General features: G+C 42.2%; 6 non-coding genes across 6 annotated transcripts; all 6 read left to right on the forward strand.

Annotated features, from left to right (window-relative positions):
• The first annotated feature begins 1,374 nt into the window (after positions 1-1,374).
• On the forward strand, positions 1,375-1,590 carry LOC146858547 (small nucleolar RNA U3). The gene has a single exon (XR_014980237.1). It is a non-coding gene; the product is annotated as a small nucleolar RNA U3 (small nucleolar RNA).
• Positions 1,591-4,751: 3,161 nt separating this feature from the next.
• Positions 4,752-4,967, forward strand: LOC146858548 (small nucleolar RNA U3). The gene has a single exon (XR_014980185.1). It is a non-coding gene; the product is annotated as a small nucleolar RNA U3 (small nucleolar RNA).
• A 3,161-nt stretch (positions 4,968-8,128) lies between these two features.
• LOC146858549 (small nucleolar RNA U3) lies at positions 8,129-8,344 on the forward strand. The gene has a single exon (XR_014980183.1). It is a non-coding gene; the product is annotated as a small nucleolar RNA U3 (small nucleolar RNA).
• A 7,946-nt stretch (positions 8,345-16,290) lies between these two features.
• On the forward strand, positions 16,291-16,506 carry LOC146858550 (small nucleolar RNA U3). Its single transcript, XR_014980210.1, has one exon. It is a non-coding gene; the product is annotated as a small nucleolar RNA U3 (small nucleolar RNA).
• A 3,161-nt stretch (positions 16,507-19,667) lies between these two features.
• LOC146858551 (small nucleolar RNA U3) lies at positions 19,668-19,883 on the forward strand. Its single transcript, XR_014980146.1, has one exon. It is a non-coding gene; the product is annotated as a small nucleolar RNA U3 (small nucleolar RNA).
• A 3,162-nt stretch (positions 19,884-23,045) lies between these two features.
• On the forward strand, positions 23,046-23,261 carry LOC146858552 (small nucleolar RNA U3). The gene has a single exon (XR_014980630.1). It is a non-coding gene; the product is annotated as a small nucleolar RNA U3 (small nucleolar RNA).
• The last annotated feature ends 2,863 nt before the right edge of the window (positions 23,262-26,124 follow it).

The following is a 26,124-nucleotide window of genomic DNA, read 5'->3' on the forward strand; positions in this document are numbered from 1 at the left end:
TGTAAAAAGTCTTCTGTACACAAAACATAAACTATATTTTGGATACTTCTGTAGTGTTGAGACACCTAAAGGTCTTTTAGCTTTGAAAAGCTGCATGAATTCAAGCTGGGTGGTAGTACAAGTTGTTCATGTGAACGCTTTCTTAGATAGCCAGGCATTCAGGGCTCTTCTGAAAGTGATAGGTTCCGTTATCTCCCGTATGTGCTTCAAGAGGTTTTTCACTAAGTCTGGACCCCCGTCGAAGTTCATCGTCTGCTTAGAGTCTTACATGTGAACTGGGGAACAGTTAGGGGCATATCATCAAGCTGGTGATAAAAAATGATCGCCTAATTAGCAAGGTCACGCTAACGCGTGAAACCTTGCATTAGCGTCGGGATTCCTAACGCCCAGCTTTGCATCTCTAATGAGATGCAAAGTGGGCGTACCTGACCTGACATGACAGGAGAAATGTCGCTAAGCGACATTTCTCCTATCATCAAGGCCCACGCTATGAAGCATAGCGGCAGGAAAAGTAGCGATAACCCCTGTTATTGCTACTTTCCTTACGCCTGCTTCAGGACTGACTTAGCCATGGTATCCTATGTAAGGTGGATATCATGGCTACGTTTGTGAGTCCCTATCAGCAAGCTAACGCCACACTTCGTGACATTATCGCTGGGTTTCCAGCGATAATCTCACGTTAGGCAGTTAGCGTTAGGATTTTTATCGTTTTTGAGATAAGCGTTGCTAATAGCACGTTATCTCAGCGATAATAATCCACGCTAGCCGGCGATAATTATCCTAGCGCTAAGTGCGCTTAGCGATAATTATCGCCGGTTGTTGCTGATATGCCCCTTAGTTTGTTTGGGGAAACTAATCAAAGATGTTGCCGTACATTTGATCTGTGGTGCAACTGTTCAAAATTTAAAGGTAGCTTGAATGCTACAACGTTTGTTTCCACGCTTGCAACCTTAGCAGGTCCCTTCTCGCTAGTGATCAGTGTCACTCTTTTGGCTGTTTGACAGATGCTAATCTGGACCAACTATTTGGATTAAAAATCATCTGTATGATCTTGTGGAACCTGCAGTTTTTTGAAGAATTTTCCAACTCTCCCTGTGGTACAGCATTGGGTCAGGAACAGGCAGGCTGAATTTGATTGGTTGCTGATTTAAAATATGCAAATTTATAAAGCAGTGTCTCACCAGGATCTATTGAGTAGGCTTTAATGTAAATAAAGGCGTATGCGTGTGCATCTGTGGAATATTATCTTGTGGAGTAAAAAATATGTTTATATTTATATGTTTTTATTTCCGTTGATGATGCCGAACCTTGTCTTACTGTAAGTAGGAAGGGTTTCCACCCTTTCTGTCTGTGTGAGCTATAAAGAATTTTGTTAAGACTATACTTTCAGCGATCATTTCTATAGTTTTTAACTGAGGAAATGTGTTTGAAAGTGTCTGGTCTTCGCTAACCACGTGGAAGAATTGTAGTTTTCTCTTTTGGGCGTGAAGTGAGTGAACAGTGTTGCATTCATGTAGCTGCTGTTTGCTATTGATGATCGTTCCTGTTCCTTTCAGGAGGATTGGAGGAAGAGAACACAAACTGAGTGGTTAGCTTTTATTTTTGGGTGTAAGAAAGTCTATCAGTTTCTAATTTCTTGTTTAGTTTGTCATTTCTTTTTTGATTTCTTTGGTTTCTTGTAACTTAACTGTTGAGTATATGAATACTTATTAGAAGCTGTTGAGCTTTCTTGGACTTGTGGTTTTTGCAAGAGGTTCTCTTTGAAAGGCACCTCTCACCATCAGTTGATAATTTGGTATGTTATTTATAAAAAAAGCTTTGTTTTTCGAACATGGATAGTAAAGAGTACATTTTAAATGGACTGTGCGTATGAGCTATTTGTAGAGCCTAGACTTCTGCAAGGCAACTACTGCTACTCAAACGATTTATCACTCTTTCGAATAGACTGTTTAAAGAAACCTGCTAATGCTAGTTAGGCCATTTAGAGTAAGAGGAAGCGTTACACCCTGGCTTCTTACAACTTACAAGTCTGCGGTGGATCTTAGACTGCTAAGGATGAAAAACTACTCCTTTGGTATTTGTTAAAGTTTTCACAGGAATTCGTGCGGTGCAAAGCAGAAGTAAGGGACTGCGTATGTTTACTTTTCATTATAAAAGCTTGCGTGCTCAGCACAAAATCTTGCAGCTCCCAACAAGCCCCTGTGCAACCCTTAGTACATCAAGGGCTTGATGCATTCGAACTTTGGAATTTTGCAAGATCCATTGGGGGACAGAGGAGTTGCAACGATCGAATAATGGTCAGAACGAGCCACCTGCTCCAGCAAGTGCCATTTTTTTGGTTCTCCTGGTTCAAGTTAGAGTATTCTTACTTCATTGACGGGAATGTTGTGATATCAGTATAGACTTTCTGCCTCGGGTATCACATTGATTAAATGTTCTATCCCCTCGATATAGAAGCTCAGCTTTAACTTGAGTCTATAACTCAAACAGAGGGTATTTAATGACCATTGTAGCCCCCTGTAGCGTTGTCCTATGGTATTTTAGAACACTGGAAGATTGAGAGCCTCATGTAGAGAATCGGAATATCAGCTGGTTGTAAATAGTAAAATAAGCCCTGTGCCTTGAAAGTTCTATAGCTGTAATGGCTAGAACCCCAAATGCCACCATTTTGGATATCCACTATGCTGCGACACCTATGAAACGAGGTAGGTGGGCTGGCGCCAGGCCGTAAATTGTAGAAGTTTACAGTTTGGTGACAGGCCAGGTGAATACCCAGAGCCTTTGCCTCTTCTTGGCTTTGTAAGAGTCTGGGGCATCGCCCGACTGCTTTTCCAGCCATGGTCTGTTTTTACGTAAAAATTACAAAGTTGAGACCATATTGTGATAGCCTTTTAGCCTGCCCCAAGAGGCGATTTTCCTGGTCCCCTTTCTTGTGTTTGTCCAGTGCCTTCAACTTTAGTCTATCATGCTGAATTAAACTTTAGTTAGCTGCATAGATTGCAGCGTCAGGTTTTAATTATCTATCACTGATCTGCTGAGAGCTTAGCCAGGTGGCAGAAAAAATGCTCTTGTGATATCTTCCTGTAACCCTTGGACAGCTTGGCATAGAGTTACAAAACTCTTTGTCTTGATATGTTATGTAGAATCAAGATTGAAATAGTATTTGTAAGTGGCCCAAAGGTGTTGCAGATAAGTTCTGATCTAAAAAGGAAGGGCACAGGCAGAGTTTAATTTTTGAAACAACTGTCTACTGTTGATGGCCGTTCCTTTCTTCATTTGAGGATATGCTGTAAAACGGAATTATATACTGAAAAGTTCAATTCCTGTTCTAATAAATATTAGATACAAAACGTTTCTGGCAAGTATTCACTTCCCAGTGTAAAAAGTCTTCTGTACACAAAACATAAACTATATTTTGGATACTTCTGTAGTGCTGAGACACCTAAAGGTCTTTTAGCTTTGAAAAGCTGCATGAATTCAAGCTGGGTGGTAGTACAAGTTGTTCATGTGAACGCTTTCTTAGATAGCCAGGCATTCAGGGCTCTTCTGAAAGTGATAGGTTCCGTTATCTCCCGTATGTGCTGCAAGAGGTTTTTCACTAAGTCTGGACCCCCGTCGAAGTTCATCGTCTGCTTAGAGTCTTACATGTGAACTGGGGAACAGTTAGGGGCATATCATCAAGCTGGTGATAAAAAATGATCGCCTAATTAGCAAGGTCACGCTAACGCGTGAAACCTTGCATTAGCGTCGGGATTCCTAACGCCCAGCTTTGCATCTCTAATGAGATGCAAAGTGGGCGTACCTGACCTGACATGACAGGAGAAATGTCGCTAAGCGACATTTCTCCTATCATCAAGGCCCACGCTATGAAGCATAGCGGCAGGAAAAGTAGCGATAACCCCTGTTATTGCTACTTTCCTTACGCCTGCTTCAGGACTGACTTAGCCATGGTATCCTATGTAAGGTGGATATCATGGCTAAGTTTGTGAGTCCCTATCAGCAAGCTAACGCCACACTTCGTGACATTATCGCTGGGTTTCCAGCGATAATCTCACGTTAGGCAGTTAGCGTTAGGATTTTTATTGTTTTTGAGATAAGCGTTGCTAATAGCACGTTATCTCAGCGATAATAATCCACGCTAGCCGGCGATAATTATCCTAGCGCTAAGTGCGCTTAGCGATAATTATCGCCGGTTGTTGCTGATATGCCCCTTAGTTTGTTTGGGGAAACTAATCAAAGATGTTGCCGTACATTTGATCTGTGGTGCAACTGTTCAAAATTTAAAGGTAGCTTGAATGCTACAACGTTTGTTTCCACGCTTGCAACCTTAGCAGGTCCCTTCTCGCTAGTGATCAGTGTCACTCTTTTGGCTGTTTGACAGATGCTAATCTGGACCAACTATTTGGATTAAAAATCATCTGTATGATCTTGTGGAACCTGCAGTTTTTTGAAGAATTTTCCAACTCTCCCTGTGGTACAGCATTGGGTCAGGAACAGGCAGGCTGAATTTGATTGGTTGCTGATTTAAAATATGCAAATTTATAAAGCAGTGTCTCACCAGGATCTATTGAGTAGGCTTTAATGTAAATAAAGGCGTATGCGTGTGCATCTGTGGAATATTATCTTGTGGAGTAAAAAATATGTTTATATTTATATGTTTTTATTTCCGTTGATGATGCCGAACCTTGTCTTACTGTAAGTAGGAAGGGTTTCCACCCTTTCTGTCTGTGTGAGCTATAAAGAATTTTGTTAAGACTATACTTTCAGGGATCATTTCTATAGTTTTTAACTGAGGAAATGTGTTTGAAAGTGTCTGGTCTTCGCTAACCACGAGGAAGAATTGTAGTTTTCTCTTTTGGGCGTGAAGTGAGTGAACAGTGTTGCATTCATGTAGCTGCTGTTTGCTATTGATGGTCGTTCCTGTTCCTTTCAGGAGGATTGGAGAAAGAGAACACAAACTGAGTGGTTAGCTTTTATTTTTGGGTGTAAGAAAGTCTATCAGTTTCTAATTTCTTGTTTAGTTTGTCATTTCTTTTTTGATTTCTTTGGTTTCTTGTAACTTAACTGTTGAGTATATGAATACTTATTAGAAGCTGTTGAGCTTTCTTGGACTTGTGGTTTTTGCAAGAGGTTCTCTTTGAAAGGCACCTCTCACCATCAGTTGATAATTTGGTATGTTATTTATAAAATAAGCTTTGTTTTTTGAACATGGATAGTAAAGAGTACATTTTAAATGGACTGTGCGTATGAGCTATTTGTAGAGCCTAGACTTCTGCAAGGCAACTACTGCTACTCAAACGATTTATCACTCTTTCGAATAGACTGTTTAAAGAAACCTGCTAATGCTAGTTAGGCCGTTTAGAGTAAGAGGAAGCGTAACACCCTGGCTTCTTACAACTTACCAGTCTGCGGTGGATCTTAGACTGCTAAGGATGAAAAACGACTCCTTTGGTATTTGTTAAAGTTTTCACAGGAATTCGTGCGGTGCAAAGCAGAAGTAAGGGACTGCGTCTGTTTACTTTTCATTATAAAAGCTTGCGTGCTCAGCACAAAATCTTGCAGCTCCCAACAAGCCCCTGTGCAACCCTTAGTACATCAAGGGCTTGATGCATTCGAACTTTGGAATTTTGCAAGATCCATTGGGGGACAGAGGAGTTGCAACGATCGAATAATGGTCAGAACGAGCCACCTGTTCCAGCAAGTGCCATTTTTTTGGTTCTCCTGGTTCAAGTTAGAGTATTCTTACTTCATTGACGGGAATGTTGTGATATCAGTATAGACTTTCTGCCTCGGGTATCACATTGATTAAATGTTCTATCCCCTCGATATAGAAGCTCAGCTTTAACTTGAGTCTATAACTCAAACAGAGGGTATTTAATGACCATTGTAGCCCCCTGTAGCGTTGTCCTATGGTATTTTAGAACACTGGAAGATTGAGAGCCTCATGTAGAGAATCGGAATATCAGCTGGTTGTAAATAGTAAAATAAGCCCTGTGCCTTGAAAGTTCTATAGCTGTAATGGCTAGAACCCCAAATGCCACCATTTTGGATATCCACTATGCTGCGACACCTATGAAACGAGGTAGGTGGGCTGGCGCCAGGCCGTAAATTCTAGAAGTTTACAGTTTGGTGACAGGCCAGGTGAATACCCAGAGCCTTTGCCTCTTCTTGGCTTTGTAAGAGTCTGGGGCATCGCCCGACTGCTTTTCCAGCCATGGTCTGTTTTTACGTAAAAATTACAAAGTTGAGACCATATTGTGATAGCCTTTTAGCCTGCCCCAAGAGGCGATTTTCCTGGTCCCCTTTCTTGTGTTTGTCCAGTGCCTTCAACTTTAGTCTATCATGCTGAATTAAACTTTAGTTAGCTGCATAGATTGCAGCGTCAGGTTTTAATTATCTATCACTGATCTGCTGAGAGCTTAGCCAGGTGGCAGAAAAAATGCTCTTGTGATATCTTCCTGTAACCCTTGGACAGCTTGGAATAGAGTTATAAAACTCTTTGTCTTGATATGTTATGTAGAATCAAGATTGAAATAGTATTTGTAAGTGGCCCAAAGGTGTTGCAGATAAGTTCTGATCTAAAAAGGAAGGGCACAGGCAGAGTTTAATTTTTGAAACAACTGTCTACTGTTGATGGCTGTTCCTTTCTTCATTTGAGGATATGCTGTAAAACGGAATTATATACTGAAAAGTTCAATTCCTGTTCTAATCAATATTAGATACAAAACGTTTCTGGCAAGTATTCACTTCCCAGTGTAAAAAGTCTTCTGTACACAAAACATAAACTATATTTTGGATACTTCTGTAGTGTTGAGACACCTAAAGGTCTTTTAGCTTTGAAAAGCTGCATGAATTCAAGCTGGGTGGTAGTACAAGTTGTTCATGTGAACGCTTTCTTAGATAGCCAGGCATTCAGGGCTCTTCTGAAAGTGATAGGTTCCGTTATCTCCCGTATGTGCTTCAAGAGGTTTTTCACTAAGTCTGGACCCCCGTCGAAGTTCATCGTCTGCTTAGAGTCTTACATGTGAACTGGGGAACAGTTAGGGGCATATCATCAAGCTGGTGATAAAAAATGATCGCCTAATTAGCAAGGTCACGCTAACGCGTGAAACCTTGCATTAGCGTCGGGATTCCTAACGCCCAGCTTTGCATCTCTAATGAGATGCAAAGTGGGCGTACCTGACCTGACATGACAGGAGAAATGTCGCTAAGCGACATTTCTCCTATCATCAAGGCCCACGCTATGAAGCATAGCGGCAGGAAAAGTAGCGATAACCCCTGTTATTGCTACTTTCCTTACGCCTGCTTCAGGACTGACTTAGCCATGGTATCCTATGTAAGGTGGATATCATGGCTACGTTTGTGAGTCCCTATCAGCAAGCTAACGCCACACTTCGTGACATTATCGCTGGGTTTCCAGCGATAATCTCACGTTAGGCAGTTAGCGTTAGGATTTTTATTGTTTTTGAGATAAGCGTTGCTAATAGCACGTTATCTCAGCGATAATAATCCACGCTAGCCGGCGATAATTATCCTAGCGCTAAGTGCGCTTAGCGATAATTATCGCCGGTTGTTGCTGATATGCCCCTTAGTTTGTTTGGGGAAACTAATCAAAGATGTTGCCGTACATTTGATCTGTGGTGCAACTGTTCAAAATTTAAAGGTAGCTTGAATGCTACAACGTTTGTTTCCACGCTTGCAACCTTAGCAGGTCCCTTCTCGCTAGTGATCAGTGTCACTCTTTTGGCTGTTTGACAGATGCTAATCTGGACCAACTATTTGGATTAAAAATCATCTGTATGATCTTGTGGAACCTGCAGTTTTTTGAAGAATTTTCCAACTCTCCCTGTGGTACAGCATTGGGTCAGGAACAGGCAGGCTGAATTTGATTGGTTGCTGATTTAAAATATGCAAATTTATAAAGCAGTGTCTCACCAGGATCTATTGAGTAGGCTTTAATGTAAATAAAGGCGTATGCGTGTGCATCTGTGGAATATTATCTTGTGGAGTAAAAAATATGTTTATATTTATATGTTTTTATTTCCGTTGATGATGCCGAACCTTGTCTTACTGTAAGTAGGAAGGGTTTCCACCCTTTCTGTCTGTGTGAGCTATAAAGAATTTTGTTAAGACTATACTTTCAGGGATCATTTCTATAGTTTTTAACTGAGGAAATGTGTTTGAAAGTGTCTGGTCTTCGCTAACCATGAGGAAGAATTGTAGTTTTCTCTTTTGGGCGTGAAGTGAGTGAACAGTGTTGCATTCATGTAGCTGCTGTTTGCTATTGATGATCGTTCCTGTTCCTTTCAGGAGGATTGGAGGAAGAGAACACAAACTGAGTGGTTAGCTTTTATTTTTGGGTGTAAGAAAGTCTATCAGTTTCTAATTTCTTTTTTAGTTTGTCATTTCTTTTTTGATTTCTTTGGTTTCTTGTAACTTAACTGTTGAGTATATGAATACTTATTAGAAGCTGTTGAGCTTTCTTGGACTTGTGGTTTTTGCAAGAGGTTCTCTTTGAAAGGCACCTCTCACCATCAGTTGATAATTTGGTATGTTATTTATAAAAAAAGCTTTGTTTTTCGAACATGGATAGTAAAGAGTACATTTTAAATGGACTGTGCGTATGAGCTATTTGTATACTGAATACTACTGAATACTGAAATATTTATAGAGCGCACGAATGCCGAGGCGTCTTGGCGCTATAGAGACATTGAGAGCGGTGGAAGCGGATCTCAATTGGAAGAAAAGAGCCAGGTCTTTAATGCTTTTCTGAAACATTGTTTGGATTTTTGTGAGCGCAGGTGAGAGGGCAGAGAATTCCATAATCTAGAGGCCTGGTGCGAAAAGGACCTGCCACCCCACCGCGCTCTTCTAATTTTTGGATGGCATATCAGATCATGATTGGCTGATCTTAGCGTACGCGATGGTACATAGCGAGGAAGAAGTTTGGACAAGTCATCTGATCCTGTACCATATAAGGATTTATGTACCAGGCAGAGAGCCTTGAATTGTATTCTGGCTCTAACTGGGAGCCAATGAAGTTCCCTGATGGCTTTTGACGTTGGATGACGGTAGGGCAGGTTGAGCAGAACCCTAGCGGCGGCGTTTTGAATAGCCTGGAGTTTGTTAATTTGTTTTTCCCCTGTGCCCAAGTAGAGTGCATTACAGTAATCTACTCGGGACATTATCAGTGCGCCCATTACAGTCTTTTTTAAAGTTATAGGGATATAGGGTAAAATTTTTCTAAGAATCTTGATGGTGTAAAAGCAGGTTGAGGTAATCTGGTTGATCTGCGCTTTACAAGAGAGATCTTTATCAACCAGGAAACCGAGGTTTCTAACTTTGTCAACCGGATTCGGGCAGGCGCCTGCCTCCTGAGGCCACCATAGGCTGCTCCAGACAGGTGGTTTTTGCCCAAATTCGATAATCTCGGTTTTATCCGCGTTTAGTTTTAGGAAGTTACAGCTCATCCAATTTTTCACATCCAGAAGGCAGTTTTTAAATCGTTCTGCCGTGGCTTCGATGGTCTGGGATACTGACACTACAATTTGAGTGTCGTCGGCGTAGGACACTAATTGTAGGCCATGAGATTGAATAAGGGCAGCTAAAGGAGTGACATATAGGTTAAAAAGGGTGGGCGATAATGCCGAGCCCTGAGGGACCCCGCCAGGAAGGGAGAATTCATCAGATCGTAGATTTTCCCAAAATACCTGTTGGATTCTGGAGTCCAAAAAGGAAGTTAGCAGAGCAAGAGCCGTTCCAGTAAATCCTAAGGTTTTTAGTCTGTTTAGTAGGATTGAATGGTTGACGGTATCAAATGCCGCTGTAAGATCCAATAGGATTAGGGCTGTTCTACTGCCCTCGTCCATCTTCATTCGAATGTTTTCTGTGGCCATGATTAGAGCGGTCTCTGTTGAGTGGAAGGGACGAAATCCATGTTGAGAGGGATCTAAGAGCTTATTTTGGTCAACATATTTCATCATTTCTTGATTCATAGCTTTTTCAAGAATTTTGGCTGGCAGGGGCAGGCAAGATATTGGCCGGTAATTCTTAAGTACCGTTGGATCTAATGAATCCTTCTTGAGGATCGGACGAATACATGCTTTTTTCCAGCATTTGGGGAAATCACCAGACGAGATGATGTTATTTAGGAGAGGGGTCAGAATAGCTGCCACCGTCTGTGGAATCAGGTGTAGAATGCGTGGCGGGCATGGATCTAATGGGGATCCTGACTTCATCTGTGCAATTAACTCTGCCACCCTGGTTTCCTCTAGCAGTGGAAAGCAAGGATAAGTGGGTTCTGTCAGATGGACAGTGTCTGTGTGGTCATTGGGTATGATCAGTGCAGATGAGCTCAGATCATCGTATACTTTCTGCACCTTTTGCTGGAAGAAGGTTGCAATATTGGTAACGAAGTTCTGGTCAGGATTAAAAACAGTATCACGGGGGCTCTTGGTCAAATGCGTAACCGTCTTAAATAGCTCTCTGGTGGTATTAGAGGCTGTCTGGATTTTGTTAGTGAAATATACTGACTTGGCCTGAATTATTGCTGACTTGTACTCTTGTAGGGCTTTTGTGTATACGGATTTGTTTAGGATACTATAATCCGAACGCCACAACCGCTCAAGTCGTCGACATTTCATTTTTATATGTTTCACCTCTGCGGAATACCACAGTGCAGTTGCTGATCGCCTACGTGCTTTTTTTATTTCAGCAGGCGCCAGCAGATTAACTGCCTGACTAATCCAGTTTTGAAATTCAATTGCTCCCTTATTAGTGTTACCAGAACCAAGGGGGGGGGGATTATTCGAAAGTGTGTCAGCTAGGCTGATGGGTTCAAGTTTATTCCATGGGTGGGTTTTTTCAGGTAGTGAGCATCCTCTTCGATGATTATTCAGGTTATTTTGAAGTAAGTTAAAAAAGATGGCACTGTGATCCGACCAAGGGACTGCTAAAATCGAGGTGACATTAATAAGGCTATTGTTGGTAAAAATGCCATCAAGAGTATGGCCCGCCGTGTGGGTGGGGCCAGATATTAACTGATTCATGCCAAAACTATGAAAGTTGTCTATTAAGGTGGCTGAGTCGGAGTCATTATTTGCTTCTAAATGAAAGTTAAAATCACCCAAGATTGTGTACGAAGCAGAATCCGATGTGGATTCAAGAAAAGTGAGCAATGCCGTAGTGAATGGTGCTCTCAATCCGGGGGGGCGATACACAAGGAGGCCTGTGAAAATTAGGCAGTTGTTGTTTTTGATTTTGAAGCTCATGGCTTCTGCTTCTAAACCCGGTTCTGATAGTGAAAAAACTTTTAAATGGGATTTATAAATAATCCCAATGCCACCTCCCACTTGTCCTGACCTATTTAGGAACTCTACCAGGTATCCTTCCGGAACTGCATCATTCCAGTCTGGTCCTGAGATTTCAGATGCCCATGTTTCTGTTAGAAACATCAGGTCTATAGTATGATCAGTGATGAGAGTAGAAATTTCATGCTTGTGTTTTGGCATTGATCTGGTGTTCAACAGAATACACTTTAACGAGCTATTCCGGCTCGTTGGGCAGCTGGTTCCACCGTAGCCGTTAATTTTGGGCTGTGGGCAGGTGTAGGTATCAGAACAGACAAGATTACGAGATCGAGGCGGGGGGTTGTTAAGCCTTAGTCGTTCACAGGAGTCACAGCTAAATGAGGAAGAGAGGTCGACTACATTAATCGAGTGCATCCGAGTGCAGCGAAACTGATTCAATTCTAACAGTTGGGTGTTAGAGTATTGGAGTGGGTGGGTAGAGTTAAAAAAGCCAGGATCTCTGGCGCTAAGCGCGGGTCTGGCGCGGACGGGCGCAGACGGGCTTGCCTTTGGCGCGCCTTCGGCGCGCCGCCGGCGCGCCCGCTGCGCACGTCCGCTGCGCTCCCTATAGAGGGGAGTCATTTTATGCTGTAGTGCGAGGGAGGGGCCGAAGACTGGACCGCAGTTAGGATTTACCCCCAAGATGGCGGAAGCAGAGGCGAGTCACACCCCCAACAGCGTCTACCCAGCTGCTAAGGAGCAAGACGCCTAAGCAGGTAAGCACCAAATGGCAGTATGAAACAGCGGTAACTCCCAATGGATTAGGGTTAAAAAACAGTCTAAGTGCCCAAAAGTATTTATAGGGAGTTTAAAAAACGCAACAGTAACAATTCTTACAGACAGCATACAGTCCCGGCTTTCCGCCTCAGGACACACTTCACACAGCGCTCGTAGTCAGCGGAGTGGGAGGGAAGTGGAGATTTTATGCTGTAGTGCGAGGGAGGGGCCGAAGACTGGACCGCAGTTAGGATTTACCCCCAAGATGGCGGAAGCAGAGGCGAGTCACACCCCCAACAGCGTCTACCCAGCTGCTAAGGAGCAAGACGCCTAAGCAGGTAAGCACCAAATGGCAGTATGAAACAGCGGTAACTCCCAATGGATTAGGGTTAAAAAACAGTCTAAGTGCCCAAAAGTATTTATAGTGAGTTTAAAAAACGCAACAGTAACAATTCTTACAGACAGCATACAGTCCCGGCTTTCCGCCTCAGGACACACTTCACACAGCGCTCGTAGTCCTCGGACTTCCCATTGGTCCAGCATACCAGCACCGGTCTCAGCCGGGATATCACAGCCCTACAGCCTATTAGACACCAGACAGAGTCAAGGGCCAGCCCCTTTTCTTGGTCTCAAGTTGTAGCGAGTGGAGGAAGGTATGGAGTGGTCTGGAAAGAGAGCTTCTTGTTCCTTCCTCTGATCCTGCAGAGGAGGGATGACTGGACCTCCTAAGATTCGATCAGTTTCGGCTTCCGTAGTGGTGTAATGAAGCTGAGCATCACTGAAAGGGACAAAGGTCGGTACTACTTCTGTGTCGCAATCCGGCAGTTCTTCTTTTACCCATTGGTCGTACGGGAGGGGGAGAGGCACCCTTTTACAATGGGTAGCATGTGTCCAGTTCTTTCTCCCTTAGACTTTTACAGCAGTGCGGGTGGCCAGAAGAACCTGTTGGGGGTTCGACCAGCGGGGCTCCAGACACTTGGTACACTGTAAATTTCAGATTACCACCCAGTCACCTGGCTGGATGGTGTGACCCGGGCCTTCGCTCTTGTCGGGGATAGCAGCGTGTACCTATGTTACGTGACTCCATTTTGTTTCCTCAGTTCAAGTAAGTGCCGTCAGAATGTTCAGTCATCGTGATTAAGGCAACGGAACTGTATTGAAAAAATATTCTCAGGAGGAAGGTGCGTCTGGGCACCGGCCGAATAGAGTGCCAACAGCAGCAAGAAACGGCCAGAGGCGAAAACAAGAGTGTGTTGTGGCAAGCGAGCTGGGACGGAGTTCTAGTCACACGAAAACAGGTCACATTGGCAACAACGGAAACGGTACTTTCACGGGAGTCCACGGTGGTCAAGTTGTAGAGCCTAGACTTCTGCAAGGCAACTACTGCTACTCAAAAGATTTATCACTCTTTCGAATAGACTGTTTAAAGAAAGCTGCTAATGCTAGTTAGGCCGTTTAGAGTAAGAGGAAGCGTAACACCCTGGCTTCTTACAACTTACAAGGCTGCGGTGGATCTTAGACTGCTAAGGATGAAAAACTACTCCTTTGGTATTTGTTAAAGTTTTCACAGGAATTCGTGCGGTGCAAAGCAGAAGTAAGGGACTGCGTCTGTTTACTTTTCATTATAAAAGCTTGCGTGCTCAGCACAAAATCTTGCAGCTCCCAACAAGCCCCTGTGCAACCCTTAGTACATCAAGGGCTTGATGCATTCGAACTTTGGAATTTTGCAAGATCCATTGGGGGACAGAGGAGTTGCAACGATCGAATAATGGTCAGAACGAGCCACCTGCTCCAGCAAGTGCCATTTTTTTGGTTCTCCTGGTTCAAGTTAGAGTATTCTTACTTCATTGACGGGAATGTTGTGATATCAGTATAGACTTTCTGCCTCGGGTATCACATTGATTAAATGTTCTATCCCCTCGATATAGAAGCTCAGCTTTAACTTGAGTCTATAACTCAAACAGAGGGTATTTAATGACCATTGTAGCCCCCTGTAGCGTTGTCCTATGGTATTTTAGAACACTGGAAGATTGAGAGCCTCATGTAGAGAATCGGAATATCAGCTGGTTGTAAATAGTAAAATAAGCCCTGTGCCTTGAAAGTTCTATAGCTGTAATGGCTAGAACCCCAAATGCCACCATTTTGGATATCCACTATGCTGCGACACCTATGAAACAAGGTAGGTGGGCTGGCGCCAGGCCGTAAATTGTAGAAGTTTACAGTTTGGTGACAGGCCAGGTGAATACCCAGAGCCTTTGCCTCTTCTTGGCTTTGTAAGAGTCTGGGGCATCGCCCGACTGCTTTTCCAGCCATGGTCTGTTTTTACGTAAAAATTACAAAGTTGAGACCATATTGTGATAGTCTTTTAGCCTGCCCCAAGAGGCGATTTTCCTGGTCCCCTTTCTTGTGTTTGTCCAGTGCCTTCAACTTTAGTCTATCATGCTGAATTAAACTTTAGTTAGCTGCATAGATTGCAGCGTCAGGTTTTAATTATCTATCACTGATCTGCTGAGAGCTTAGCCAGGTGGCAGAAAAAATGCTCTTGTGATATCTTCCTGTAACCCTTGGACAGCTTGGCACAGAGTTATAAAACTCTTTGTCTTGATATGTTATGTAGAATCAAGATTGAAATAGTATTTGTAAGTGGCCCAAAGGTGTTGCAGATAAGTTCTGATCTAAAAAGGAAGGGCACAGGCAGAGTTTAATTTTTGAAACAACTGTCTACTGTTGATGGCCGTTCCTTTCTTCATTTGAGGATATGCTGTAAAACGGAATTATATACTGAAAAGTTCAATTCCTGTTCTAATCAATATTAGATACAAAACGTTTCTGGCAAGTATTCACTTCCCAGTGTAAAAAGTCTTCTGTACACAAAACATAAACTATATTTTGGATACTTCTGTAGTGCTGAGACACCTAAAGGTCTTTTAGCTTTGAAAAGCTGCATGAATTCAAGCTGGGTGGTAGTACAAGTTGTTCATGTGAACGCTTTCTTAGATAGCCAGGCATTCAGGGCTCTTCTGAAAGTGATAGGTTCCGTTATCTCCCGTATGTGCTGCAAGAGGTTTTTCACTAAGTCTGGACCCCCGTCGAAGTTCATCGTCTGCTTAGAGTCTTACATGTGAACTGGGGAACAGTTAGGGGCATATCATCAAGCTGGTGATAAAAAATGATCGCCTAATTAGCAAGGTCACGCTAACGCGTGAAACCTTGCATTAGCGTCGGGATTCCTAACGCCCAGCTTTGCATCTCTAATGAGATGCAAAGTGGGCGTACCTGACCTGACATGACAGGAGAAATGTCGCTAAGCGACATTTCTCCTATCATCAAGGCCCACGCTATGAAGCATAGCGGCAGGAAAAGTAGCGATAACCCCTGTTATTGCTACTTTCCTTACGCCTGCTTCAGGACTGACTTAGCCATGGTATCCTATGTAAGGTGGATATCATGGCTAAGTTTGTGAGTCCCTATCAGCAAGCTAACGCCACACTTCGTGACATTATCGCTGGGTTTCCAGCGATAATCTCACGTTAGGCAGTTAGCGTTAGGATTTGTATCGTTTTTGAGATAAGCGTTGCTAATAGCACGTTATCTCAGCGATAATAATCCACGCTAGCCGGCGATAATTATCCTAGCGCTAAGTGCGCTTAGCGATAATTATCGCCGGTTGTTGCTGATATGCCCCTTAGTTTGTTTGGGGAAACTAATCAAAGATGTTGCCGTACATTTGATCTGTGGTGCAACTGTTCAAAATTTAAAGGTAGCTTGAATGCTACAACGTTTGTTTCCACGCTTGCAACCTTAGCAGGTCCCTTCTCGCTAGTGACCAGTGTCACTCTTTTGGCTGTTTGACAGATGCTAATCTGGACCAACTATTCGGATTAAAAATCATCTGTATGATCTTGTGGAACCTGCAGTTTTTTGAAGAATTTTCCAACTCTCCCTGTGGTACAGCATTGGGTCAGGAACAGGCAGGCTGAATTTGATTGGTTGCTGATTTAAAATATGCAAATTTATAAAGCAGTGTCTCACCAGGATCTATTGAGTAGGCTTTAATGTAAATAAAGGCGTATGCGTGTGCATCTGTGGAATATTATCTTGTGGAGTAAAAAATATGTTTATATTTATATGTTTTTATTTCCGTTGATGATGCCGAACCTTGTCTTACTGTAAGTAGGAAGGGTTTCCACCCTTTCTGTCTGTGTGAGCTATAAAGAATTTTGTTAAGACTATACTTTCAGGGATTATTTCTATAGTTTTTAACTGAGGAAATGTGTTTGAAAGTGTCTGGTCTTCGCTAACCACGAGGAAGAATTGTAGTTTTCTCTTTTGGACGTGAAGTGAGTGAACAGTGTTGCGTTCATGTAGCTGCTGTTTGCTATTGATGATCGTTCCTGTTCCTTTCAGGAGGATTGGAGAAAGAGAACACAAACTGAGTGGTTAGCTTTTATTTTTGGGTGTAAGAAAGTCTATCAGTTTCTAATTTCTTGTTTAGTTTGTCATTTCTTTTTTGATTTCTTTGGTTTCTTGTAACTTAACTGTTGAGTATATGAATACTTATTAGAAGCTGTTGAGCTTTCTTGGACTTGTGGTTTTTGCAAGAGGTTCTCTTTGAAAGGCACCTCTCACCATCAGTTGATAATTTGGTATGTTATTTATAAAAAAAGCTTTGTTTATCGAACATGGATAGTAAAGAGTACATTTTAAATGGACTGTGCGTATGAGCTATTTGTAGAGCCTAGACTTCTGCAAGGCAACTACTGCTACTCAAACGATTTATCACTCTTTCGAATAGACTGTTTAAAGAAACCTGCTAATGCTAGTTAGGCCGTTTAGAGTAAGAGGAAGCGTAACACCCTGGCTTCTTACAACTTACCAGTCTGCGGTGGATCTTAGACTGCTAAGGATGAAAAACGACTCCTTTGGTATTTGTTAAAGTTTTCACAGGAATTCGTGCGGTGCAAAGCAGAAGTAAGGGACTGCGTCTGTTTACTTTTCATTATAAAAGCTTGCGTGCTCAGCACAAAATCTTGCAGCTCCCAACAAGCCCCTGTGCAACCCTTAGTACATCAAGGGCTTGATGCATTCGAACTTTGGAATTTTGCAAGATCCATTGGGGGACAGAGGAGTTGCAACGATCGAATAATGGTCAGAACGAGCCACCTGTTCCAGCAAGTGCCATTTTTTTGGTTCTCCTGGTTCAAGTTAGAGTATTCTTACTTCATTGACGGGAATGTTGTGATATCAGTATAGACTTTCTGCCTCGGGTATCACATTGATTAAATGTTCTATCCCCTCGATATAGAAGCTCAGCTTTAACTTGAGTCTATAACTCAAACAGAGGGTATTTAATGACCATTGTAGCCCCCTGTAGCGTTGTCCTATGGTATTTTAGAACACTGGAAGATTGAGAGCCTCATGTAGAGAATCGGAATATCAGCTGGTTGTAAATAGTAAAATAAGCCCTGTGCCTTGAAAGTTCTATAGCTGTAATGGCTAGAACCCCAAATGCCACCATTTTGGATATCCACTATGCTGCGACACCTATGAAACGAGGTAGGTGGGCTGGCGCCAGGCCGTAAATTCTAGAAGTTTACAGTTTGGTGACAGGCCAGGTGAATACCCAGAGCCTTTGCCTCTTCTTGGCTTTGTAAGAGTCTGGGGCATCGCCCGACTGCTTTTCCAGCCATGGTCTGTTTTTACGTAAAAATTACAAAGTTGAGACCATATTGTGATAGCCTTTTAGCCTGCCCCAAGAGGCGATTTTCCTGGTCCCCTTTCTTGTGTTTGTCCAGTGCCTTCAACTTTAGTCTATCATGCTGAATTAAACTTTAGTTAGCTGCATAGATTGCAGCGTCAGGTTTTAATTATCTATCACTGATCTGCTGAGAGCTTAGCCAGGTGGCAGAAAAAATGCTCTTGTGATATCTTCCTGTAACCCTTGGACAGCTTGGAATAGAGTTATAAAACTCTTTGTCTTGATATGTTATGTAGAATCAAGATTGAAATAGTATTTGTAAGTGGCCCAAAGGTGTTGCAGATAAGTTCTGATCTAAAAAGGAAGGGCACAGGCAGAGTTTAATTTTTGAAACAACTGTCTACTGTTGATGGCCGTTCCTTTCTTCATTTGAGGATATGCTGTAAAACGGAATTATATACTGAAAAGTTCAATTCCTGTTCTAATCAATATTAGATACAAAACGTTTCTGGCAAGTATTCACTTCCCAGTGTAAAAAGTCTTCTGTACACAAAACATAAACTATATTTTGGATACTTCTGTAGTGTTGAGACACCTAAAGGTCTTTTAGCTTTGAAAAGCTGCATGAATTCAAGCTGGGTGGTAGTTCAAGTTGTTCATGTGAACGCTTTCTTAGATAGCCAGGCATTCAGGGCTCTTCTGAAAGTGATAGGTTCCGTTATCTCCCGTATGTGCTGCAAGAGGTTTTTCACTAAGTCTGGACCCCCGTCGAAGTTCATCGTCTGCTTAGAGTCTTACATGTGAACTGGGGAACAGTTAGGGGCATATCATCAAGCTGGTGATAAAAAATGATCGCCTAATTAGCAAGGTCACGCTAACGCGTGAAACCTTGCATTAGCGTCGGGATTCCTAACGCCCAGCTTTGCATCTCTAATGAGATGCAAAGTGGGCGTACCTGACCTGACATGACAGGAGAAATGTCGCTAAGCGACATTTCTCCTATCATCAAGGCCCACGCTATGAAGCATAGCGGCAGGAAAAGTAGCGATAACCCCTGTTATTGCTACTTTCCTTACGCCTGCTTCAGGACTGACTTAGCCATGGTATCCTATGTAAGGTGGATATCATGGCTAAGTTTGTGAGTCCCTATCAGCAAGCTAACGCCACACTTCGTGACATTATCGCTGGGTTTCCAGCGATAATCTCACGTTAGGCAGTTAGCGTTAGGATTTTTATCGTTTTTGAGATAAGCGTTGCTAATAGCACGTTATCTCAGCGATAATAATCCACGCTAGCCGGCGATAATTATCCTAGCGCTAAGTGCGCTTAGCGATAATTATCGCCGGTTGTTGCTGATATGCCCCTTAGTTTGTTTGGGGAAACTAATCAAAGATGTTGCCGTACATTTGATCTGTGGTGCAACTGTTCAAAATTTAAAGGTAGCTTGAATGCTACAACGTTTGTTTCCACGCTTGCAACCTTAGCAGGTCTCTTCTCGCTAGTGATCAGTGTCACTCTTTTGGCTGTTTGACAGATGCTAATCTGGACCAACTATTTGGATTAAAAATCATCTGTATGATCTTGTGGAACCTGCAGTTTTTTGAAGAATTTTCCAACTCTCCCTGTGGTACAGCATTGGGTCAGGAACAGGCAGGCTGAATTTGATTGGTTGCTGATTTAAAATATGCAAATTTATAAAGCAGTGTCTCACCAGGATCTATTGAGTAGGCTTTAATGTAAATAAAGGCGTATGCGTGTGCATCTGTGGAATATTATCTTGTGGAGTAAAAAATATGTTTATATTTATATGTTTTTATTTCCGTTGATGATGCCGAACCTTGTCTTACTGTAAGTAGGAAGGGTTTCCACCCTTTCTGTCTGTGTGAGCTATAAAGAATTTTGTTAAGACTATACTTTCAGGGATCATTTCTATAGTTTTTAACTGAGGAAATGTGTTTGAAAGTGTCTGGTCTTCGCTAACCACGAGGAAGAATTGTAGTTTTCTCTTTTGGGCGTGAAGTGAGTGAACAGTGTTGCATTCATGTAGCTGCTGTTTGCTATTGATGATCGTTTCTGTTCCTTTCAGGAGGATTGGAGGAAGAGAACACAAACTGAGTGGTTAGCTTTTATTTTTGGGTGTAAGAAAGTCTATCAGTTTCTAATTTCTTGTTTAGTTTGTCATTTCTTTTTTGATTTCTTTGGTTTCTTGTAACTTAACTGTTGAGTATATGAATACTTATTAGAAGCTGTTGAGCTTTCTTGGACTTGTGGTTTTTGCAAGAGGTTCTCTTTGAAAGGCACCTCTCACCATCAGTTGATAATTTGGTATGTTATTTATAAAAAAAGCTTTGTTTTTCGAACATGGATAGTAAAGAGTACATTTTAAATGGACTGTGCGTATGAGCTATTTGTAGAGCCTAGACTTCTGCAAGGCAACTACTGCTACTCAAACGATTTATCACTCTTTCGAATAGACTGTTTAAAGAAACCTGCTAATGCTAGTTAGGCCATTTAGAGTAAGAGGAAGCTTTACACCCTGGCTTCTTACAACTTACAAGTCTGCGGTGGATCTTAGACTGCTAAGGATGAAAAACTACTCCTTTGGTATTTGTTAAAGTTTTCACAGGAATTCGTGCGGTGCAAAGCAGAAGTAAGGGACTGCGTATGTTTACTTTTCATTATAAAAGCTTGCGTGCTCAGCACAAAATCTTGCAGCTCCCAACAAGCCCCTGTGCAACCCTTAGTACATCAAGGGCTTGATGCATTTGAACTTTGGAATTTTGCAAGATCCATTGGGGGACAGAGGAGTTGCAACGATCGAATAATGGTCAGAACGAGCCACCTGCTCCAGCAAGTGCCATTTTTTTGGTTCTCCTGGTTCAAGTTAGAGTATTCTTACTTCATTGACGGGAATTTTGTGATATCAGTATAGACTTTCTGCCTCGGGTATCACATTGATTAAATGTTCTATCCCCTCGATATAGAAGCTCAGCTTTAACTTGAGTCTATAACTCAAACAGAGGGTATTTAATGACCATTGTAGCCCCCTGTAGCGTTGTCCTATGGTATTTTAGAACACTGGAAGATTGAGAGCCTCATGTAGAGAATCGGAATATCAGCTGGTTGTAAATAGTAAAATAAGCCCTGTGCCTTGAAAGTTCTATAGCTGTAATGGCTAGAACCCCAAATGCCACCATTTTGGATATCCACTATGCTGCGAATACCTATGAAACGAGGTAGGTGGGCTGGCGCCAGGCCGTAAATTGTAGAAGTTTACAGTTTGGTGACAGGCCAGGTGAATACCCAGAGCCTTTGCCTCTTCTTGGCTTTGTAAGAGTCTGGGGCATCGCCCGACTGCTTTTCCAGCCATGGTCTGTTTTTACGTAAAAATTACAAAGTTGAGACCATATTGTGATAGCCTTTTAGCCTGCCCCAAGAGGCGATTTTCCTGGTCCCCTTTCTTGTGTTTGTCCAGTGCCTTCAACTTTAGTCTATCATGCTGAATTAAACTATAGTTAGCTGCATAGATTGCAGCGTCAGGTTTTAATTATCTATCACTGATCTGCTGAGAGCTTAGCCAGGTGGCAGAAAAAATGCTCTTGTGATATCTTCCTGTAACCCTTGGACAGCTTGGCATAGAGTTACAAAACTCTTTGTCTTGATATGTTATGTAGAATCAAGATTGAAATAGTATTTGTAAGTGGCCCAAAGGTGTTGCAGATAAGTTCTGATCTAAAAAGGAAGGGCACAGGCAGAGTTTAATTTTTGAAACAACTGTCTACTGTTGATGGCCGTTCCTTTCTTCATTTGAGGATATGCTGTAAAACGGAATTATATACTGAAAAGTTCAATTCCTGTTCTAATCAATATTAGATACAAAACGTTTCTGGCAAGTATTCACTTCCCAGTGTAAAAAGTCTTCTGTACACAAAACATAAACTATATTTTGGATACTTCTGTAGTGCTGAGACACCTAAAGGTCTTTTAGCTTTGAAAAGCTGCATGAATTCAAGCTGGGTGGTAGTACAAGTTGTTCATGTGAACGCTTTCTTAGATAGCCAGGCATTCAGGGCTCTTCTGAAAGTGATAGGTTCCGTTATCTCCCGTATGTGCTGCAAGAGGTTTTTCACTAAGTCTGGACCCCCGTCGAAGTTCATCGTCTGCTTAGAGTCTTACATGTGAACTGGGGAACAGTTAGGGGCATATCATCAAGCTGGTGATAAAAAATGATCGCCTAATTAGCAAGGTCACGCTAACGCGTGAAACCTTGCATTAGCGTCGGGATTCCTAACGCCCAGCTTTGCATCTCTAATGAGATGCAAAGTGGGCGTACCTGACCTGACATGACAGGAGAAATGTCGCTAAGCGACATTTCTCCTATCATCAAGGCCCACGCTATGAAGCATAGCGGCAGGAAAAGTAGCGATAACCCCTGTTATTGCTACTTTCCTTACGCCTGCTTCAGGACTGACTTAGCCATGGTATCCTATGTAAGGTGGATATCATGGCTAAGTTTGTGAGTCCCTATCAGCAAGCTAACGCCACACTTCGTGACATTATCGCTGGGTTTCCAGCGATTATCTCACGTTAGGCAGTTAGCGTTAGGATTTTTATCGTTTTTGAGATAAGCGTTGCTAATAGCACGTTATCTCAGCGATAATAATCCACGCTAGCCGGCGATAATTATCCTAGCGCTAAGTGCGCTTAGCGATAATTATCGCCGGTTGTTGCTGATATGCCCCTTAGTTTGTTTGGGGAAACTAATCAAAGATGTTGCGGTACATTTGATCTGTGGTGCAACTGTTCAAAATTTAAAGGTAGCTTGAATGCTACAACGTTTGTTTCCACGCTTGCAACCTTAGCAGGTCCCTTCTCGCTAGTGATCAGTGTCAGTCTTTTGGCTGTTTGACAGATGCTAATCTGGACCAACTATTCGGATTAAAAATCATCTGTATGATCTTGTGGAACCTGCAGTTTTTTGAAGAATTTTCCAACTCTCCCTGTGGTACAGCATTGGGTCAGGAACAGGCAGGCTGAATTTGATTGGTTGCTGATTTAAAATATGCAAATTTATAAAGCAGTGTCTCACCAGGATCTATTGAGTAGGCTTTAATGTAAATAAAGGCGTATGCGTGTGCATCTGTGGAATATTATCTTGTGGAGTAAAAAATATGTTTATATTTATATGTTTTTATTTCCGTTGATGATGCCGAACCTTGTCTTACTGTAAGTAGGAAGGGTTTCCACCCTTTCTGTCTGTGTGAGCTATAAAGAATTTTGTTAAGACTATACTTTCAGGGATCATTTCTATAGTTTTTAACTGAGTAAATGTGTTTGAAAGTGTCTGGTTTTTGCTAACCACGAGGAAGAATTGTAGTTTTCTCTTTTGGGCGTGAAGTGAGTGAACAGTGTTGCATTCATGTAGCTGCTGTTTGCTATTGATGATCGTTCCTGTTCCTTTCAGGAGGATTGGAGAAAGAGAAAACAAACTGAGTGGTTAGCTTTTATTTTTGGGTGTAAGAAAGTCTATCAGTTTCTAATTTCTTGTTTAGTTTGTCATTTCTTTTTTGATTTCTTTGGTTTCTTGTAACTTAACTGTTGAGTATATGAATACTTATTAGAAGCTGTTGAGCTTTCTTGGACTTGTGGTTTTTGCAAGAGGTTCTCTTTGAAAGGCACCTCTCACCATCAGTTGATAATTTGGTATGTTATTTATAAAAAAAGCTTTGTTTTTCGAACATGGATAGTAAAGAGTACATTTTAAATGGACTGTGCGTATGAGCTATTTGTAGAGCCTAGACTTCTGCAAGGCAACTACTGCTACTCAAAAGATTTATCACTCTTTCGAATAGACTGTTTAAAGAAACCTGCTAATGCTAGTTAGGCCGTTTAGAGTAAGAGGAAGCGTAACACCCTGGCTTCTTACAACTTACAAGGCTGCGGTGGATCTTAGACTGCTAAGGATGAAAAACTACTCCTTTGGTATTTGTTAAAGTTTTCACAGGAATTCGTGCGGTGCAAAGCAGAAGTAAGGGACTGCGTCTGTTTACTTTTCATTATAAAAGCTTGCGTGCTCAGCACAAAATCTTGCAGCTCCCAACAAGCCCCTGTGCAACCCTTAGTACATCAAGGGCTTGATGCATTCGAACTTTGGAATTTTGCAAGATCCATTGGGGGACAGAGGAGTTGCAACGATCGAATAATGGTCAGAACGAGCCACCTGCTCCAGCAAGTGCCATTTTTTTGGTTCTCCTGGTTCAAGTTAGAGTATTCTTACTTCATTGACGGGAATGTTGTGATATCAGTATAGACTTTCTGCCTCGGGTATCACATTGATTAAATGTTCTATCCCCTCGATATAGAAGCTCAGCTTTAACTTGAGTCTATAACTCAAACAGAGGGTATTTAATGACCATTGTAGCCCCCTGTAGCGTTGTCCTATGGTATTTTAGAACACTGGAAGATTGAGAGCCTCATGTAGAGAATCGGAATATCAGCTGGTTGTAAATAGTAAAATAAGCCCTGTGCCTTGAAAGTTCTATAGCTGTAATGGCTAGAACCCCAAATGCCACCATTTTGGATATCCACTATGCTGCGACACCTATGAAACGAGGTAGGTGGGCTGGCGCCAGGCCGTAAATTCTAGAAGTTTACAGTTTGGTGACAGGCCAGGTGAATACCCAGAGCCTTTGCCTCTTCTTGGCTTTGTAAGAGTCTGGGGCATCGCCCGACTGCTTTTCCAGCCATGGTCTGTTTTTACGTAAAAATTACAAAGTTGAGACCATATTGTGATAGCCTTTTAGCCTGCCCCAAGAGGCGATTTTCCTGGTCCCCTTTCTTGTGTTTGTCCAGTGCCTTCAACTTTAGTCTATCATGCTGAATTAAACTTTAGTTAGCTGCATAGATTGCAGCGTCAGGTTTTAATTATCTATCACTGATCTGCTGAGAGCTTAGCCAGGTGGCAGAAAAAATGCTCTTGTGATATCTTCCTGTAACCCTTGGACAGCTTGGCATAGAGTTACAAAACTCTTTGTCTTGATATGTTATGTAGAATCAAGATTGAAATAGTATTTGTAAGTGGCCCAAAGGTGTTGCAGATAAGTTCTGATCTAAAAAGGAAGGGCACAGGCAGAGTTTAATTTTTGAAACAACTGTCTACTGTTGATGGCCGTTCCTTTCTTCATTTGAGGATATGCTGTAAAACGGAATTATATACTGAAAAGTTCAATTCCTGTTCTAATCAATATTAGATACAAAACGTTTCTGGCAAGTATTCACTTCCCAGTGTAAAAAGTCTTCTGTACACAAAACATAAACTATATTTTGGATACTTCTGTAGTGTTGAGACACCTAAAGGTCTTTTAGCTTTGAAAAGCTGCATGAATTCAAGCTGGGTGGTAGTACAAGTTGTTCATGTGAACGCTTTCTTAGATAGCCAGGCATTCAGGGCTCTTCTGAAAGTGATAGGTTCCGTTATCTCCCGTATGTGCTTCAAGAGGTTTTTCACTAAGTCTGGACCCCCGTCGAAGTTCATCGTCTGCTTAGAGTCTTACATGTGAACTGGGGAACAGTTAGGGGCATATCATCAAGCTGGTGATAAAAAATGATCGCCTAATTAGCAAGGTCACGCTAACGCGTGAAACCTTGCATTAGCGTCGGGATTCCTAACGCCCAGCTTTGCATCTCTAATGAGATGCAAAGTGGGCGTACCTGACCTGACATGACAGGAGAAATGTCGCTAAGCGACATTTCTCCTATCATCAAGGCCCACGCTATGAAGCATAGCGGCAGGAAAAGTAGCGATAACCCCTGTTATTGCTACTTTCCTTACGCCTGCTTCAGGACTGACTTAGCCATGGTATCCTATGTAAGGTGGATATCATGGCTACGTTTGTGAGTCCCTATCAGCAAGCTAACGCCACACTTCGTGACATTATCGCTGGGTTTCCAGCGATAATCTCACGTTAGGCAGTTAGCGTTAGGATTTTTATCGTTTTTGAGATAAGCGTTGCTAATAGCACGTTATCTCAGCGATAATAATCCACGCTAGCCGGCGATAATTATCCTAGCGCTAAGTGCGCTTAGCGATAATTATCGCCGGTTGTTGCTGATATGCCCCTTAGTTTGTTTGGGGAAACTAATCAAAGATGTTGCCGTACATTTGATCTGTGGTGCAACTGTTCAAAATTTAAAGGTAGCTTGAATGCTACAACGTTTGTTTCCACGCTTGCAACCTTAGCAGGTCCCTTCTCGCTAGTGATCAGTGTCACTCTTTTGGCTGTTTGACAGATGCTAATCTGGACCAACTATTTGGATTAAAAATCATCTGTATGATCTTGTGGAACCTGCAGTTTTTTGAAG

This window comes from Triturus cristatus, chromosome 3_2, assembly GCF_964204655.1.
Source record: "Triturus cristatus chromosome 3_2, aTriCri1.1, whole genome shotgun sequence".
In the NCBI taxonomy this organism is placed as follows: Eukaryota; Metazoa; Chordata; class Amphibia; order Caudata; family Salamandridae; genus Triturus; species Triturus cristatus.